The following is a 14,308-nucleotide window of genomic DNA, read 5'->3' as shown; positions in this document are numbered from 1 at the left end:
GAATGAGCTTGGCATTATTTACTCTTAATTAGCAGAGTTGATTCACTTTAATTGTGCTTTCTTTTCTGAGATTTGAAAGCATTTTTTAAAAATCAAATTCAGTCTAGAACATTGCCCTGCACTGCTATTGATGTAGGAAAGACAATGTCAGGGTTTGAAGCTGACGGCCAAGAAAGAATTCTTGAGACGTCTTTGGTGCAGAGAGGTGATTTTATTAAATCACCAGGACAGAACTCAGGGGCAGAAAGAGCAGCAAGGGGGTCTTGAGGAGTGGCTCATTACATACTTTCATGTTGGGAGGGGGTTAGGGAGAGCATAAGTCTCGGGAATTTTGAAGCAAGGTTTCTAGGACCTTGAGCGAGCTAGCTATTGTTGGGAAGAGGTCATTTATTCCTGTCTAATAAAACCTTAGTCATGAGGGGCGCCTGGGTGGCTCCATTGTTAATAAGCATCTGCAGCAGCTCAGGTCACGATCCCAGGGTCCTGCGACTGATCTCTGCACCGGGCTCCCTGATCAGCAAGAAGCTCGTATTCACTCTCTCTCTCTCTGTGTCTATGTCAAATAAATAAATAAAATCTTTAAAAAAAAAAAAAAAAAAAAACCCTTAGTCATGAGACCCTTCAGATGTATCTCAGTGGGCCATATGCTTGGGGGATGATTGCCAGCACATACCTTGGGGGGCTTTAGAAATAAAAGAAGCTTCCAAAGGAACTTTTGTATGTTAAAGTAGACTTACAGGATCCTGGTGACTGGGGTGGGGGGAAAGGAGGAGGGGTGTCAGTCTAGGATTGCCTTTTGCCCTTAGCAAAATATTAACATCGAGGCAGTTGAGTCCCTAGAGGAACGTCACTCCATCTGTTTCAAGGGTATGTAGTAAGGAAATTTAATAATTATTCTTCTGTCTTAGTTTCCTACATCAACCATTAAGCTCAATGCTTATAGTTTGAAAACCTACCCTTCTCTCCCCTTTTTTTTTAATCCAATACTATTGCCTTCAGCTTGGGGTATCTCTCTAGGACTTCTCATTTCCTCAAAAAATCACTGAGTAGCATTGGAGGGTTATATCTGTAAATTCTGTGAATAATCTGGGCTGAAGTTCCTCCATGTTGGAACCCTTGAACTTTTCTCTCCCTCAGTCCTAATTCCCTCTTGCATATGTTGAATCTAATATTTTCTGGTAAGATTCATTTTCTTTGAGTGGACAATAAAATAAAATAATAAAAAGAGGCTAAAATTAGTTTAATGATTCTTTTTTGTATCTCTCACAGGTAGACCCAAAGCATTGGTTCTTCTCATTGCTTTCTTAACCTTTTGGTAAATAAAACCGCTGAAAGAACAAGTCAAAGATTAATGTCATAATGTTTTCTTTAAATACATCTTTCTTTTTCTAGGCCATAAGCAACTTGAAGGTCAAGATGATACTCTGTAATTTTCCTTCCTGTCTCTGAGTTATGGACTTAGCACAATGACCAGTGCAGAAGAGATTCTCAGTGTTGAATTGCTTTATTTTATACAGTTAAGTATGAGGTAAAATATCTGGGTGATAGTCCCAGTTATTCAGATTCTGATTCTAATTTCTCCATGACCTTGCCCAGGAGCCTAAAGGTTATCCTAGACTATTGAGGATTTCTAACTCAGAGCACTGAAACAAAGAATGGTCTCTTTTCCTCAAAGTCATTTATTCATGACATGTTTTCGTAAATATGTGTTTTCTGGATTCTTATTCATGTATGAATAAAAAGCTCAGAACTGGCGCACAAAAAGACCTCATTATCCCTAGCATTCTGTGTTATGGGCAGCAGAAATATTTGTTTGATCTTTTTCATCCTTCCTAGAGCAGTCATTCTTTCTTCTAATGGTGCCCCAGTATTGGCAGCTAAGGTTAGACAAATCTACAAAATGAGGCTAGGTGTTGTTCTCTAAGGATTCTTCCATTTCTAAAAGTCTACACATCCATAAGAACTTGAAAACTTTTCTACTGCTCAAGAAATGCTAAGACTTCCTGCTAATGGGAAGCTTCCTTGCTAGGAGCTGGCAATATGTCCCTTACTTTGAGTCTGCACCTGGGTCTGTGAAACACACAGGCGAGTAGAATGTCTTCTCTTGATGACCATCAATTGCCTCAAAGAAAACACATCCAAAACCAAATTCCTTTCTTCTGACTAGCTCAATACCCTTCCTGTATCGTCACCTCAATGACTGGTACCTTCAGCAGCCAGATACTCAAAAGAGAAAATCCAACAGCCATTCCTAATGTTCCCATCTCTCTCATTACCGACCCCACTTCCTCTCCAAGGCAGTGAACCATAAGATACAGGTTTTTTATGACTATAATCAGCCCACTTAGATTATTGTTTCACCTGATAAGTGTAAAGACCTCCTAAGTACAATCTTATCTATAGTTACCCTTCATCTTTCAAAACTCATTTGGAGCATCACTTCCTCCAGGCAGGCTTCCCGAACCCAATAGTTTTATTTTGGTGCCCTTGATGGATCCATCTGTCAGGACACCCACCTTCTGCATTGTGAGCATGGGTTACCTATGTCTCTTATGAGTTTGATTAGTGTCGGCATTGTGGCATTTTTAGTCCCAGCATCTGTGAGAATACTTTCAGACTGAATAAATGAGGTGTTTCTTGTTTTAAGATTCTTCTTCCTATAGATTCTTGCTTGTAACAAATCTTTTCTATTAGAAAAGCTCCCTTTCCTTTAACAACAAGAGTCTGTGGCCTTAGGCAATGCTAGAATGCCAGCCTGTGAGTGATCTCCTGGCATGCAAACCAGGGGCTGCCTATCTACCAAGCACACCCCTGAATTCTCAGTGTAAAACTGCAAAGAAGAGACTCCAGGCCATAAAGGAGGTCTTCATCTGACAATGTTCACAGGGTTGCCTTAAAGAGGAAACAAAGACTCCCCATGGTGTCTTTGCCAGTGTGGGCAGGAGGGAGCAGGAAAGCAAAGATGCAGTAGTAACATGTGGGAATGCAAAGAAAAAGGTCTGGGGAAAATCTCTGGACAGGAAACAGAATGCAGGCAGTTAGCCTCTATGTTTAGTGGGGGCAATGAAGACAGTTTCCAACTTTGCTGGGGACTAGATAAAGAACTGGACAAAGGAAGAGAGATAAAGCTGACCCCCACCCCAGCACACACACACACACACACACACACACACACCCCTGTGCATAGTCCTCACCTGGTATCTTGTGGCCCCAGGTAAGGAACATAAGACTACTTGTATTTGTAGAGACCTCATCTATGAAAGCAACAAACAAAAATGGCCCCTTTCTGAAAAACAGTAGAAATAAATAATGGCAGAAGCCAGGAGGCCCTAGCTGTCGCCTGACCCCCAGAGGGTTGCTGTTCTTGACTACAAATCCTTCTAAGACTCATGCTGCTATTTCTGACTGCCATCAGATAAACATCCACTCCCTACCAGTCTCCTGATCAGTATCTTCTGGCAAAGTTGATCCCCCTTGAGACCAATCTCTTTGATCAGAAATTTTGTTTTGTTTCAGCTCATGGAGACAGATCACAGTGAGGCTTTCGAAAGTCAATAAGAAAATGCTAATAGATTTCCTCTCACTGGGGAGGCCCGTACCAGTGTTTTAATCATCTTGTGGCTGCTTAATTAACATTTGTTGGCATTACTTCTGCTCCTGTTAGCAAAATGTAAATATTTAAATGGCATGTATTTTTCATGGAGCAGGAGAACTATAACCACAGAACTTGAGACCGAGATCTGGCCTCATCTTAATCTCAACTCTCATTAAAACACCCTCTTTAGCTTTTGGCAAATGTCTTAATTTCCTAACTCATCTACTTCTGTTTCTTTACCCACGAAAGAGAGAGAATTAAAAGAGTTCTAAGGGTTTTAAGGATTAGTCATTAACTATTTAGAAAAGTTATTTGAAGACAAAAATGGGCAATGCAACACTTGCACCTGTGAGCAAAAGCCTGCACAGAGGGAGAACATGCACAAGTGGAATTATGTAAGGACAGTGTTCATTCCATTCTAGCAGCTCAGGGTGCTACGTATGAAGTACATGCACTCATAAACCAGGAGAGCAAAAGAAAACTCAGGATAATAAAGCAGCTTACTCTAAAACTAAAGCTGCTCACTGACAAGCTATGTATTCCAAATTGAAGCCAATGCCCGGATAAATTTATTCTATATATCTATCTCCCAACTTTTTTGCTTTAACTTCTAAATTCAAACTATTCCTATGGCAAGAAAACACAAATGACAGAAATTAGAATTCCAACAGTCATAGAGCAAGCAGTCCTCAGGGAGGAGCATGGTTCATGTTCAGTCTATGAGAACACAGTATTTACTTATATAATCTTTGATAGAGTACAATGACAAAACCAGAAAATTTGTATTAGTCAACCATTGCCTCTTTTTTCAACCAGGCAAATGTTTTATATTTGCATTGTTGATTTTTCTTTTTTCTTTTTATTGAAGAATTGACACACATTGTTACATTAGTTTCCGGTATATAACATAGTGATTTGACAACTCTTTTGTACTATGCTCACCACAAGTGTACGTACCATTTGTCACCACACAATACCATTGCCTATTCCCTATATGTGACTTATTCATAACTGTAAGATCGCTCCTGCCTCCCCTTCACCCATTTTGCTCATCCCCACCCTAACCTCCTCCTCTCTAGCAAGTACCAGTGTGTTCTCTGTATTGTGAGTCTGTTTCTGCTTTTTATCTTTGCCGTTTTTTAAAAATCCCAGATATAAGTGAAATTGCATGTTGGGCTGAATTTCACTTAGTATAATACCCTCTAGATCCATCCATGTTGTGACAAATGGCAAGCTTTGTTATGGCTGAGTAATATCTCATTGTGTGTGTGTGTGTGTATACCCCATCTGTGTTATCTATTCATCAAACAACAGACACTTAGTTGTTCCAATGTCTTGACTATCATTAATAAAGCTGCAATAAAATATAAGAGTGTGTAAGTCTTTTTGAGTTAGTGTTTTTGTTTTCTTTGGGTAAATACCAAGTAGTGGTAATATTGGACCATGCAGTATTTCTATTTTTAATTTTTAGGGAATATCCAAACTGTTTTTCATGATGACTGTACCAATTTGTATTCCTATCAAGAGTACACAAGGCTTCCTTTTTCTCACATCCTCACCAACACTTGTTATTTCACTGTTACTTTGATACTACCAATTCTGACAGGTAGGTGTAAGTTGTCTCATTGTGGTTTGATTTGCATTTTCCTAATGATGAGTCATGTTGAGCATCTTTTCATGTGTCCCTTGGCCACGTTCACATCTTCTTTGGAAAAGTGTCTATTTGGGTCCATTTTTTAATTGGATTGTTTTTCTTTAGCATTGAGTTAGATAAGGTGTTTGTGTAGTTTGGATATTGGCCCTTTAATAAATATATCACTTGCAAATATCTTCTCCCATTCATTAGGTTACCTTTGCATTTTATTTTATTTTTTTTAAAGATTTTATTTATTTATTTGACAGACAGAAATCACAAGTAGGCAGAGAGGCAGGCAGAGAGAGAGGAGGAAGCAGGCTCCCCACTGAGCAGAGAGCCCGATGAGGGGCTCGATCCCAGGGCCCTGAGATCAAGACCTGAGCCGAAGGCAGAGGCTTTAACACACTAAGCCACCCAGGCACCCCACCTTTGCATTTTATTGATGATTTCCTTTGCTATGCAAAAGCTTTTGATTTTGGTATAGCTAACAATAGTTTGTTTTTGCTTTTGTCTCCCTTGCCTGAGGAGACATACCTAGAAAAATGTTGCTAAAGCCAATGCTAAAGAGATTACTGCCTATGTTTTCTTCTAGGGGTTTTATGGCTTCAGGTCTCACATTTAGTGTTTAATCCATTTTGATTTTATTTTTGCATATGGCTGGAGGAAGTGGCACAGTTTCATTCTTCTGAACAAAGCTGTCCAGTTTTCCTGACACCATTTATTAAGGAGACTTTAGTTTCCTCATTATGTATATTTGCCTCTTTTTGTCATAGATTAATTGACCATATGTGCATAGGTTTACTTCTGGGCTTTCTATCCTGTTCCATTGATCTATGTGTCTGTTTTTGTGCTATATGTGTTTTGATTATTATAGCTTCATAGTATAGTTTGAAATCTGGGATGTGATACCTCTGCTTTGTTCTTTCTTAGGATTGTCTTGGCTATTCAGAGTCTTCTGTGGTTACGTATGAATTTTAGGACTATTTGTTCTCCTGTGAAAGGTGCTACTGGTATGCATTGGATTGGATCTGCTGATTGCTTTGGGTAGTATGGATATTATAACAATATCCATAAACATATTATTTCTTTCTATCATTAGAGCTATCTTCAATTTCTTTCATTAACTGTTTTATAGTTTGCAGAGTACAGATCTTTTACCAACTTGGTTAAGTTTATTCCTAGGTAATTTATTCTTTTTGGTGGAATTACAAATGAGATTGTTTTCTTTTTTTTTTTAAAGATTTTATTTATTTATCAGAGGGGGGGGGGAGAGAGCGAGCACAGGCAGACAGAATGGCAGGCAGAGGCAGAGGGAGAAGCAGGCTCCCTGCTGAGCAAGGAGCCCGATGTGGGACTCGATCCCAGGACGCTGGGATCATGACCTGAGCTGAAGGCAGCTGCTTAACCAACTGAGCCACCCAGGCGTCCCATGAGATTGTTTTCTTAATTTCCCTTTCTGCTACTTCATATAATCTACAAATACTAACAGTTTTACTTCTTCCTTATCAATTTGGATGCTTTCTGTTTCTTTTTCTTGTCTGATTGCTATGACTAGGACTTCTAATACCAAGATGAATGAAAATGACTGACGTAGACATCCTTGTCATATTCTTGATCTTTGAGGAAAAACTGTTTCTCACCATTGAATATGGCATTAGCTGTAGGATTGTCATTCTGGGACTAATATGTTGAGGTATGTTTCCTCTAAATCCGCTTTGTTAAGTAGATGTTGAATTTTGTCAAATACTTTTTCTGCATCTATTGAGATGACCATATGATTATTCTTCATTTTGTTTATGTAGTATATCACCTTGATTAAATTGTGGATATCGAACCACCCTTTTATCCCTGGAATAAATCCCACTTGATAATGGTAAATGATCCTTTAATGTGTTTTTGAATGCAGTTTGCTTACTTTGTTGAGGATTTTTGGTTCTCTGTTCATTAGGGATATTGATTTGTAGGTTTTTTTTTTTAATTTGTTTTTTGTAATATTTTTGTCTGCTTTTGCTGTCAGGATAATGCTGGCCTCATAGAATGTATCTGGCAGCTTTCCTTCCCCCTCCCCCTCCCCCTCCTCTGTCTTCTTCTTCTTCTTTTAATAGTTTGAGGAGAACACGTATGAACTCTTCTTTAAATGTTTGGGAGACTTCATCTGTGAATTCATCTGGTCCTGGGCTTCTGCTTCTTGGGAATTTTTATTACTACTTCAATTTCATTACTAGTAATTGGTCTGTTGAGATGTTATACCTCCTCCAGGTTAAGTTTTGGAAGATTGTATTTTTTAGGAATTTATCCATTTCTTCTAGGTTGTTGGCATATAATTTGTCAATATGGTCTCATATAAACCTTTGTATTTCTGTGGTGGTGGTGATTACTTCTCTTTCACTCCTGACTTGATTTATTTGAGTCCTCTCTCCTTTTGATGGGTCGGGCTAAAGTTTATCAATTTTATTAATCTTTTCAAAGAACCAAATTTGGTTTCTTTGATCTTTTGTATTGTTGCTTTTAGTCTCCATTTCATTCATTTTCACTCTAATCTTTATTGCTTCCTGCTATCTATTAACTTTGGGCTTTGTTTATTCTCTTTTTCTAGTTCCTTTAAGTGTCAGATTAGATTTTTATATTTGATATTTTTCTTGTTTCTTGACCTAGGCCTGTATGGTTACAAATTTCTCTCTTTTGTTGTATCCCAAAGATTTTAGACAGTTGTGTTTTCATTTTTATTTGTCTCCATGTATTTTATTTTCTTTCCCCTTTGATTTCTTGGTTGACCTATTGGTAGTTTAGTAGCATTTGATTAACCTCCACATGTTTGTGTTTTTTCCTGTTTTTGTCTTATAATTGGTTTCCTGTTTTATACCATTTGTGATTAGAAAGGATGCTTGATATTATTTCAGTCTACTTAAATTTACTGGGATTTCTTTTGTCTCCTAACATGTGATCTATCCTGGAGAATATTCCATGTGCACATGAAAAAAGATATTGCTTTTTGGTGGAATATTATATATAATGTGGCCACTCCCTTCTGGCCCACAAAGTTTCTGCTGAAAAGTTGGCTGAAACCTTAGGGGATTTCCCTTGTATATAGCTGTTTCCTTTTCTCTTGCTGTATTTAAAATTCTTTTTATCTTTGACATTTTAATTATTATGTTTCATGGCATGGATCTCTCTAGGTTCATCTTGTTTGGAGTTTCCTGTGATTCCTGAGACTGGATATCTTTTATTTTCCCCATACTGGGGAATTTTTCAGCTATTATTTTTTCAAGTTAGTTTTCTCTCTTTTCTCTTCTGGGATTCCTATAACATGAATGTTTGTTTGCTTGATGTTGTCCAAAAAAACTCTTAACTTATCCTCTTTTTTAATTAATTTTTTCTATTTTAAATTTAGCTATGCACTTTCCATTACTCTGTTTTCTAGAACACTGATCCATTTGTCTGCATCCTCTAATCTATTGTTTATTCCCTCCAGTGTATTTTTCATTTCAGTTATTATATTCTTCAACTCTGGTTGCTTTTTTCCAAAAATATATCTTATATTTTATATCTCTGAAGTTATCACTGAACTCATTCATTTTTCTATCCAGTCTGATGAGCATCTTTATAGCCATTACTTTGAATTCTTTATCTGGTAGACTGCTGTTCCATTTAGTTCTTTCTCATTTTGTCTTATTCTTTCATTTTCAGAATATTCCTGTCTCATTTTGCTTGACTTTCTGGGTTTGTTTCTATGAATGAGGCTGAACACCTACTTCTCCTAAACTTAAAGGAATGGTTTTGTGTATGCTCATCCCCCATGTAGACTGTGAGTACTTGGTGACTTTGGCTTGCTGGCTGGCTGAGAGTCTCAGGGCATACAGTGCTGGACCAGAGCTAAATTATAAGTGGGTCAGGGTGATCTTGTGGCTCTTAGCACAGAGGGCACCCTGGCAGGACAGCTGAATCTGAACTAAGTGCAACTCTGGGAGTACTGGGCTCTCCAGAAAAAGGTACCCTGGCAAGACAGCTGTAGCTGAAGTAGATGCAACTCTGAGTATCTTAGGCACTTTGCACAGTGGGCATGCTGATGGGAACCTAGGTAGGCTCAGGCCAGGGTGTCAAGGGCACTGTGCATCTAGGGTTCCTGACATCCAGAGCCAAAGAGATATGAGCCAGGAGTGGGCTCAACCCCAGGGCAGGGTTCCCCTTTTTTTTTTTTTTTTTAAACCATCTTTCTATCTCTCTTAGCATTCTTTATGTGGTCTTTCTATCTGTTGTTGTGCAGAAACTGTTCGGTCAGCCCTGAGTTCTTCAGGAGGATTTACTTTATAAGTAGAGGTAGATTTGTTGTATCCATGGAGGAGATGAGTTCAGTAACTTCCCATGTCACCATCTTGGACCCTCCCTTCCCCGGTGTTTTTAAATATCTTGACTTTACCTCAAGGATATTGGTTCTCCTTCAGGGGATTTCAGCCCTTACACCAAGCTCATAAAATGCAGTAGTTTACATGAGCAAAGACTCATTACCAAAAGCTATGGGAAGATGAAAGGCACTAGATAGTGAAGTTGTACACTTCCTCCACTGTCTATAATAGTGAAAAACTACCTTTATTCTAAGTTCACATGTATCTCTTCTTGCAGGTTAAACAAAGCAGTTTCCTAGGGCTTCCATTCTGAACTTAACACCCCCCCCCCAAAAAAAAAGAGTACTAGGTTTTAAACAGGAAGTCGAAGGAAGTTGAAAGAGTACAAAACTAGGATTATATTTCTATCTACATCATTGTAGATAGAAATATAACATCATTATAGATAGAAATATAACAGCATGGTGGAATCTGTTTCCAAACCTGTGAAACAGTGACACTATAGAGACCTACAATAGAATCAAGAATTTGCAGGCTTCAGATCAAACGTTGTGTTTAATTCCTGGCTGAATCACATACAGCTAACATAACTGGCATGAGTGACTTCTGTTTTCTAGCCAATAGAGCAGGAATGTAATAATCATAGGGAATGCTGTGCAGATGAAATGATTATATATATAAATCACTTAGAACTGATGGGGACCTATAGTTAGTGGTCCATCAAAGGTTAGTTTTATCTAATCAAATATCTTCCAGATATTTATCATTATCTTCCGGACTATCCCTGAGAGTTTTGTGTAAAGCACAAATGAGTATAGAAATTCATTCCAAACTGCAAAGAACTACATGAATGTAAGTTATAATTACTTTTAATAAAAAGTTCAGATCTGAGAGTCTGAGATATCCCAGACTATGTAAAACCATAATAAGTAGCTCTTAGAGAGAGGTACCACACTCCACACATGGCTTGGAAGAGTCTTCTTTCAGAAGGTGGGAAGCTAGATATCAGGAAAGCCCATCTGCTTATTCAGCTCTAATATTGTGTGATAGGAAAGTTCTTTCACCAATCTGTGCCTCAGTCTCGTCTTCTTTCAAGAGTATCATGGCTTTAGCTGCCTCATCCAGTGATTTGTATAGGCAAGGAGGCTACTTGTTCCCAAGGGAACAGGAGTGTTATCTGTACAGAATACCTGCAAGAAGTTCAAGAAGTGGAAGAGAATGAAACTTGGCGAAATGTAAAATATAAACATGGGAGTCTGCAATGCCAGAGCTGCTTTTCCAGCAGTAGACCTGGGAGGGTTGTGATATACTCAGAAAAAGATCAACAGTTGAGGCAGGATGGAGAATGTTACATAGGAAGGGAAGGAAAAAGAAATAGCAGGTTACCTCTTTTATTGGTAAAAATTTCACCACCAACTGAGGTGAAAAAGAAATGCAACAGTATTTTCTCTCACTGAACTAACTATTGAGCCCCTAGTTTAAAAGTGGTAGAGATACCCTCAAGTAGTTCCCGTTCCAGTCTTTGTGGCTTTCTCACATACACACTACAGGGATTTCCCAAATGCTGCCTTATCAATGAAGCCTTTCCTAATCACACTATATAAAATATCAGCCTCAACCCTATTCCAATCTCCTTTTATGTTGTTCTGCTTTATTTTTTTTCCATTGCATTAGTACCACTTGATATACCTCTATATAATTTTTTTTTTGTTTATCTCTCCCCACTAGAATTGAAGCCTCATGAAGATTGTGTTGAGAATCAAGAACACCTGTGGCAGTACAACTTAGATGACAGTAGACCATATATGTCAGCATGACTTAGTTGTTTTTTTACTGAAAAACTTTGCCCAGAAAAGCCAAATATATAAGCCAATAAATAACTTTATGGTTTACTTCAGAAAATTCCCTTAGAACAATTTATCAAAGACAATGGCCTGCTCACCTGGACAAACAGTTTACTCATCAGTGATGGTTTACTTAGCAAGACTCGCTTCAAGACTGGACTTCTCTGTGATAAGCAATCCTGAAAGATTATAACACAATCTCTGTTAAATTCCATTCCATTCACCACTTTGAAAGGCCTACTTAAACTACTCGAGTTCAGACCCCAAAGTCTTAATACCATTTTAGTTTGACTTCTCTTTATTGAGACACTCTTAAAACTCCATCAAGGTAGTTTACTCCCTTACTGCAGCAAGTTCTAACAAATTTATCTCTGCTTTGCTAACAGGATGCCTGGTGATATTTGGGGGAAAATCAACACTATTTTGTTTAATTCTGTTTTTATAGAAAAATAACAGGAGTTCTGTAAGAATTTATTGAATGAATGAATGAAGGAATGGATGTAGGCCTCCATCCTCCTGTCCCTGCAATTTGTTAAAGGAAGTTTATGAAGGGGCATCTGGTCTGTGGTACAACTTCTCAGTCCAGACTGACACCTATAATGATATTAGTCATGGTAAATCTTTTGACTGTTATGTACCATGCTAGCTGTTTTAAGCGCATTCAACTAAGTGTACTAACCATTTATTCTATTCCCATAAAATACTTTGCACTTCTACTTGGGAACTGGAATCTGCCAATGCCCTGGGCCAAGGGTTGGCTAAGGTTTTCTGTGAAGGGCTATGTAGTAAGTATTTTAGGCTATGCAAGCTATATGTAAGCTATAAGGTCTCTGTTGCAACTATTCAACTCTGCCATTTTAACATAAAAGCAACAATAAGTAATATATAAATGAATGGGTATATATTTACAAAACAGACAACTGGCTTGTGGGGCAGTCTGCAGACTCTGCCTTTTTTTTTCCTGGGGATTAAAAGACAGAAATTCTCTATTCTTAAATCCACAAATCTATAGAGGTTGGCTCTCCTATCCCCAAATCTCAATTTACTTTTAGGGGCAGGATACATAATTCTTATTGTGCCCTTCTAACTTTCTAATCTCTTTACTTTTCCTTTAATCATTTCTTTGTCCCAAGTCTTGGGGACAAGAGAATCCTGGCTTTAACAGATGACTTTCTCTTCCAAATCTATTATTTTATCTTTGTATCTCAGCTTTAAGAAATGTCAAGTATTTGACTCTCTTATCTATTGCACTTCAGGAAGAAGAGAGTATACTGGGAGAGTATAAAAGCATAACAATAGCATATTCCAGGAAGAATATCAGCTAGTATTTCAAAATATCATTGGCATTTTATCATAACATGATTCCTGGGGAGAAGAGTAGAAGAAAAAGGGATGAGAACTCGGGCAGTGCATCAGTGGGATAGCTGAAGGGATGCACTGTGACAGCACTGAAGGTCCGCAAGGGACTCTGCTTCACATGGGATGAAAGTGAGCCATGATATGGCAGGCCTTTATCTCACTACCTCAATCTGGTTGGAACCAACAGAAAGGTTTCCTGCCGTTCAAACTAAAGAAAGCCTTTAGGTGTGAGCTTTAGACCAGAAGAGAAATTTGACTCTTTCTGAGTGGTGGTATCTGGAAAAAGGACCAGGTAGGAGCTCTAAAAGATTTTATTTATTTATTTTAGAAATAGAGCAACAGGGGGAGAGAGACAATCTCAAGCAGACTCCACACTGAAGGCAGAGGCCAACTCAGGGATCAATCCCACAACCCTGAGACCATGACCTGAACCAGAACCAAGAGTTAGATATTTAATCAATTGAGCCACCTAGGCTCCCTGGCATATAATTTCTTATAATGTTCTCTTCTACTTCTTTGTATTTCTGTGGTGTCAATTATTTCTCTTCTTTCATTTATGATTTTGCTGATTTGAATCCTGTCTCTCTCTTTCTGAAGCATTTGGCTAAAGGTTTGTCCAGTTTGTTAAACTTTTCAAAGAACTGGCTCGTGGTTTCATTGATCTGTTCTATGGTATCTTTTTAGTTTCTATTTCATTTATTTTTGTTCTGATCTTTATTATTTCCTTCCTTCTACTGGTTTTGGGTTTATTTTATTTTTATTTTTTTAACCTCCTCTAGGCTCTGGGTGTAAGGTTAGGTTGTTTGAGATTTTTTCTTGTTTCTTGAGGTAGACCTGTATTACTGTAAACTTCCCTTTAAGAACAGTTTTCCCTACATCCTGAAGATTTTTGACCTTGTGTTTTCATTTTCATTCATCTCCCTGTATTTTTTTATTTCCTCTTTGATTTCTAGGTCAACACATTCATTGTTGAGTAGCGTGTTATTTTACCTCTATGTATTGTTCTCCCCTGCCCTTTTTTTTGGTGGTTGATTTCTAGTTTCATAGCATTGTGATCAGAAAAGATGAATGGAATCAGTTTAGTCTTTTTGTATTTGTAGAGATTTTTTTTGTGACCTAATATGTGATTGCTTCTGGGGAATGCTCCATGTGCACTGGAAAAGAATGTGTATTCTGTTCGTTTTGGGTGGAGGTTCTGAATGTATCTGTTAGGTTCCTCTGGCCCAACGTGTCATTCAAAGCCACAGTTTCCTTGTTGATTTTTGTTTGGATAATTTATCCATTGATGTAAGTGGGGTGCTAAAGTCACCTACCATTGTTATATTACTATTGAATACTTTCTTTATTGATTACTTCCTTTATGTGTTCCCATGTTGGGTGAATAAATATTTATACAAAGAAGTTCCTTCTTTTTCTTTTGTTATGGTCTTTGTTTTAAAGTTTATTTGGTTCAATATAAGAATTGCTACCCTTGCTTTCTTTTCATTTCCATTTGCATGATAAATGCTTTTCTATCCCTTCACTTTCAATC

The 14,308-nt window shown here is 37.9% G+C and overlaps 1 long non-coding RNA gene across 1 annotated transcript in view; it reads left to right on the top strand.

The window, feature by feature from the left end:
* LOC309841777 overlaps positions 1 to 11,435 on the top strand; it is a 117,618-nt gene extending 106,183 nt beyond the window's left edge. Inside the window, exon 4 of the long non-coding RNA XR_014299306.1 lies at positions 11,303 to 11,435. This is a non-coding gene — a long non-coding RNA (uncharacterized lncRNA). The remainder of the gene's footprint in view (positions 1 to 11,302) is intronic.
* Positions 11,436 to 14,308: the final 2,873 nt, after the last annotated feature.

The sequence above is a fragment of the Mustela nivalis genome (assembly GCF_964662115.1).
Source record: "Mustela nivalis genome assembly, chromosome: 10".
Classification (NCBI taxonomy): domain Eukaryota; kingdom Metazoa; phylum Chordata; class Mammalia; order Carnivora; family Mustelidae; genus Mustela; species Mustela nivalis.
This window is presented reverse-complemented; position numbering and strand designations above follow the sequence as displayed.